This window comes from Triticum dicoccoides, chromosome 3B (assembly GCF_002162155.2).
Source record: "Triticum dicoccoides isolate Atlit2015 ecotype Zavitan chromosome 3B, WEW_v2.0, whole genome shotgun sequence".
Lineage (NCBI taxonomy): Eukaryota > Viridiplantae > Streptophyta > Magnoliopsida > Poales > Poaceae > Triticum > Triticum dicoccoides.
The window spans coordinates 368,420,685-368,427,131 of NC_041385.1; positions in this window are offsets into that span (position 1 = coordinate 368,420,685).

Below are 6,447 nucleotides of genomic sequence, written 5' to 3' on the forward strand. Positions count from 1 at the left end.
ACCAGATATCGCCTATTCTTCTCCATACTGCTTGCATTTGAGTAGTGTAGTATGTTACTGCTTTCCGTTAATCCTATTCTGATGTATAGCCTGACATTGTTGCTACATCTGTTGATACCTTACATGCAATCCTAAATACTTAGTATAGGATGCTAGTTTATCATCATTGGCCCTACATCCTTGTCAGTCTGCCTTGCTATACTATTGGGCCGTGATCACTTGGGAGGTGATCACGGGTATATACTATACATACATTCATACTATACAGATGGTGGCTAAAGTTGGGTCAGCTCGAGGAGTACCCGCAAGTGATTCTGATGAGGGGGCTGAAAGGACAGGTGGCTCCATCCTGGTAGAGGTGGGCCTGGGTTCCCGACGGCCCCCGACTGTTACTTTGTGGCGGAGCGACAGGGCAGGTTGAGACCACCTAGGAGACAGGTGGGCCTGGCCCTGTGCGGTGTTCGCGGATACTTAACATGCTTAACGAGATCTTGGTATTTGATCTGAGTCTGGCCATTTGGTCTATACGCACTAACCATCTACGCGGGAGTAGTTATGGGTATCCCGGCGTCGTGGTATCAGCCGAAGCCTTCTTGACGTCAGCGACTGAGCGGTGCGCGCCGGGTTGGACTGCGTTAACGCAACTTCCTTTGTAATGGAGGTTGCTAGGTCTGCTCACCGGCCGCGTACGCAACGTGCAGGTGTGCAATGGGTGATGGGCCCAGACCCCTGCGCGCATAGGATTTAGACCAGCGTGCTGACCTCTCTGTTGTGCCTAGGTGGGGCTGCGACGTGTTGATCTTCCGAGGCCGGGCATGACCCAGGAAAGTGTGTCCGGCCAAATGGGATCGAGCGTGTTGGGTTATGTGGTGCACCCCTGCAGGGAAGTTAATCTATTTGAATAGCCGTGATCTTCGGTAACAGGATGACTTGGAGTTGTACCTTGACCTTATGACAACTAGAACCGGATACTTAATAAAACACACCCTTCCAAGTTCCACAGACAACCCGGTGATTGCTTTTCCACAGGGCGACGAGGGGAGGATCACCGGGTAGGATTATGCTATGCGATGCTACTGGAGATGCTACTTGGAGATGCTACTTGGAGGACTTCAATCTACTCTCTTCTACATGCTGCAAGACGGAGGCTGCCAGAAGCGTAGTCTTCGATAGGACTAGCTATCCCCCTCTTATTCTGGCATTCTGCAGTTCAGTCCACTGACATGGCCTCCTTACACATATACCCATGCATATGTAGTGTAGTTCCTTGCTTGCGAGTACTTTGGATGAGTACTCACGGTTGCTTTCTCCCCCCTTTTCCCCCTTTCCTTTCTTTCTGGTTGTCGCAACCAGATGCTGGAATCCAGGAGCCAGACGCCACCGTCGACGACGACTCCTACTACACTGGAGGTGCCTACTACTACGTGCAGCCCGCTGACGACGACCAGGAGTAGTTAGGAGGATCCCAGGCAGGAGGCCTGCGCCTCTTTTGATCTATACCCCAGTTTGTGCTAGCCATCTTATGGCAACTTGTTTAACTTATGTCTGTACTCAGATGTTGTTGCTTCCGCTGACTCGTGTATGATCGAGCACTTGTATTCGAGCCCTCGAGGCCCCTGGCTTGTATTATGATGCTTGTATAACTTATTTATGTTTTAGAGTTGTGTTGTGATATCTTCCCGTGAGTCCCTGATCTTGATCGTACACGTTTGCGTGCATGATTAGTGTACGATTGAATCGGGGGCGTCACAAGTTGGTATCAGAGCCGACTGCCTGTAGGAATCCCCCTTTCCAACTCCTTGGCCGAAGTCGAGTCTAGACGTTGCAAAAACTTTTACTAACATGGCTGTGCGGCCCATGGGCCCACGTCGCCATTGGGTGGTATTAGGATCTTTTACTCCTCGACCTTTACTCTGGGACTCTGATCTCTCCTCTATTCGGGTTAAATGAATTTTACTAAATCTAACATTAGGATCTCGTTATCACTTTCACCCGGAGAGCCCCTTATTACTGATGATCGTCTGCTGCACCAGAAGACCCTGAAGATGCTCTCCGCTGTTAACTCGAGAACTTGTGTTCATCGCGTTTGCAATTCCCCTTCCACCGTAAACCCTTATGGATAACTACTTGCAATTGTTATTCTTACCTTCATCCCCAGTTGGTCTTGTTATTACAAGATACCCTGAAAAACTCGTCGTTGTTTTGATATAATCCTTTGAGCTTACTGCCTTGCTGTTCTTTGTCACCTGAATACCCCTACGATTAATTCTCACACTTATCGAGTATCCGCTCATCCCCCGTTGTTCATGTGTTTCACAATGGTCTTCGAAATACTATTCAATCCTCCAAAAATCCTTAGTAGCTTATTGCTCTGCAATACTTGTCTGCTTACATTATGGATGCTCCCATATCACTAGCAATATTCATTAGTATCTTTTGACACCGTCATTTTGATCCTATTGATCACATGTGTGCGAACGCACACAATCATCTACCAACCCTTCTAAATTATCTTTCCTGCTCAGACGTCATTTTGAACATGAGTTGGTGCTCGACCAAACTAATTGTCGTCAATTGTGCCTCTGGTCTATACAACTTATCCATCCTTGATCAGAGCGTCTGCTTCTGATCCTTCGCTTTGTAAATCATAATCCCTTAGCAATTGAGCTCTAAGTTATTCAGTTGTTTCTATAATCCAATTTCTTGCATTGTTACTTCCTCTGATTGTGTGCCGATGCTCACATCAGCTCTGTTATGGACCGACAAATCCTTTAATGGATTTTATCCGACATTTTCCTTCATATTCAATAACCTTGTGAGCCTTCCCTTGGATACATAATGCCTTTGGTAAATTGTATCATCTACTTTCTCAACCTTGCTCTACTTTCGAGCTTGTGTTATTTACTCTTAAAACTTGTGGTATATGTTTCTAAGAAGCCCCTATGGGTTGAACCTATACCTTCATTAAAAATCGTATAAACCGGAAGGTTTTGACAAGTCAACCTTTCTAGTGTTTAGCAGATAATTTTCTACCATACAACTTCTTTGAGAACGAGAAGTGAATGGAAGGTTATGCATTATGGAAGTGGGAGTCGACCTTGAACTTTGTGTTCATGCCCATGGACACGATGTAGATCTTATCATTAAAGCTTCTCTTAAATTAATTATTCCCTTGGTATAAGTACATCTTATATCTGGGATCTGGCCTTTTGCAATCGTGGTTCCGACCATGATCTCTTTTAAATACCATTTCTCGTGCATGTTTAAGCACTTATCTTCTGTATAACAATACCCCAGTCCAAGCTCTACTTTGGATTGTCCTCAAGTGTTACCCCCAGGTATCTCAAGATTATCACAGAACTGCATAACTACTTATGAGTTCTTCATCAAGTGCTACATTCTCATTGATTCCAATTGTTCACGGGCTCTGAGTTATTTAACACTCAAAGACACCGATAACTGACACGAGTCCGCATCGCGATTAAGCAACTCTTGGTAACCTTCATTACTTATAAGTTTGAATTCCATCACGTCATTCCTAGCATGTTTGGCTATATCCTTGTCGTGCCGATTTTAACTGTGCTACCTGGTCCTCTTCCCAGAGCATAATTTTCGATGCTGAGCTAAGCTTACGTTGATTTCCTTGTCTTATCATTCCACCTCAGACAACAAGCTTGGTTCCGAGTTTGTGTCGTACCCATGGTTCCAATAACCTCTTGCTTCATCATTCTTTTGACCTGATGTGATCGCGGATCAATTACATCTTCAGGTAATCTCTCGACAAATGTGTCGTGATCATTATCAACTTTCTGAGCTATTCCAGAATAACAATCAAATTCATGATAAGAATTACCATCCTTGCCCCTCGATGAATTGTGTGTCATCGACTACTTCCTTGCCTTCTTTCCAACACAAACTTGTTTGTGTTGTGGCTATACCTTGAGTTCCTTGTTAACCGACTTTTGTTATGTTCTACCTTGAAGTATTACCATCTTCTATGTCAAGAATGTCGTGAGAAATTCACCACCTCTTAAGAATTCTTGGTATGGTGATACTTCTCACCCTCACCATTCTTTCTTGGTCCTCGTGTTCATTCCAACCGGTGTACCAACAAGTGAACGGTGCTGTTTGAATTCTGCCCTTCTAGCAACCCTATTGCTTTGAAGTTAATGGTCGGCCGTTCGTTCTTGGACTATTGATTATTGAATCACCATTCTGACATTGGTCGTGCAAACCCGACCCATATTTCGGGCGCACCTTTCAACCAATGTTTAATTGTGTATGTTTTCCTCGAGCATACCTCATTATATCATTTGATATGGCAAATGTTATCCCCATGTTCACATAATTGTGGAAATCCATATTGTTGGAAATCTCGATGAAGTGTCGCTGAGACCGTCAGCCACCTCCCCATCCTCTCCTTGGTTTAATGATGAACTCCTGTTTTGGACTTGCTCCCATAGTTCATTTCTTGAGAATCTTACATTGTCATCTCATCAATATGTGTTGCACCTTTTCTTCTCTAGCATCCTAAGTCAGAGGTATCCTGACACCAATCGGATCTGAACCTCGGTCAGATATGATGGTTGGGGCATATTTCCAAGAGTTATAACATTGGTCTATGTATGACCTGGTAAGGTGATGACATGCCTAGCACCCCCGACCGGAGGACCTATTATTATAGTTTCCTTTCTTGCAAGGTTAACCATTCTTCCATGAGGAAATTGTAAGACTTACTCTATAAGTTATTCCTGATGGATCCTTCCTGTATCCGAAGTCTGACCTTTGCTTGAAGACCATGTCAATGCTATCTCGAAGCTTGTCTGTGGTACTTCGAATTTCAATAAGGACATGTGAAGCACAATGCTAAATTTTCTTTATCAATTATTCACCGTTGTATGGGTAATGTCATGAAATTTCTCTCCCCTTTCCTAAGGGGTTTTCTACAATTATATCCTGTCATGGATATCATGCTCTGCTTGTCCTTGGGAAGGTTATACCCCTGAAATATGTGTTTAAACGCATTATCCTTTCCATTGCTGATTAATATGATGATCACATTTCCTTTCCATTATCTTGTTTAATCTTTCTTGTGATCCATATGATCTAAGCAGTAATAATTCATTGCTTATGTAAACCTTGGTGTACAACCGTGTTAGTAAGACCCTGTTTCTTTTGTTGATAGCATTCCGGTAACCACCGATGGACGAGAACTTTGCCTATTGGTCCGCCTCGTTCAACGAGCAAGAAAATGGTTCTCTTCATCCCTCGCCCTTGGTACCGATGTTGTTGTCGACATAAATGACAGGCTATCCTCTTACATGCCTTGCTTACATGATCGCGCAAGACGTCTCCGCCCTTCCTATTTTTAACCCACATGGTGGGCCCATAACCCACAGTTCCACAGGATCAAAACCTGATTCTATTGTACAACCCTGTCTCTAATGGTTATTCCTCACGCTTGGCTTCATATTTAATTCACGAGCCACCTTCCTAGTGCTCTATTTTGGTATCATATGCAATACTTACTCTCGCTACTCTGAACCCCTTTCTCACTCTGGTTCAGACTTCGAGCAACTATCTATCCCTTGGAACCTCTTATTGTACCTTCGTACCTTACTCTCGATGTATTTCATATGTTCAACTCGAAAGATAATCTTATACTCTTTCATGGGTTAACCTCAGATTGTTTCCCTCAAAAGCATTCTGACGTAGCTGAGCTGCCCCTTAACCTTTCGTAAGTACGATGGAGTTCCCGAAGAAATGATGACAAGTTTATCATGATGCATTGGAATAAAGAATTGAAGACATCAACGAAAGGGATTAACTTCTTCGAGAAGATTCGTTAGAATTTCGTAATCAGACCTTCCCCCTTAGTTCCACTCTTAAATCTCGGGACGAGATTTCTTGTAGTGGAGGAGAATTGTGACGCCCGGATAGTTACACTACAGTAACCCTCTGCTAAGGATGCCACGTCACCACGATTACTGCTATTCATCTTGCGATGATTCAAAAAACCGATTCAAATTGAAGTTCAAAATCAAGCAAACAATAAAAATTTTCAAATTTGAAAACTAAAATGTTCATTAAGTAAGAAATAATTCAGAGGCAATTATAAAATTGCAACTAACATTAAATGGATCAGTTGAGTGACCCTAACAACCTCAAATAGTGGCAAACAACAACATTTGATAACCTTTTAATTAATCTAAATTTAATATGAATTAGTATTACACCCAAACTAATTTTTGATGCAAGGATCTAATGCACTACAACTTATGAGCCAGCTCCCATATTTTATAAAAATCATTTGGGTGCTAAACATGTTGCAAACAGGAAAATAATAATAATAAAAAATAATAAGGAAAGAACCCCCCCCCCCACTGGGCCACAGCCCAGCTAGCCTCTGGGCCAACCAGGCCGGCCCAGCCGGCGCCTATAGCCCCT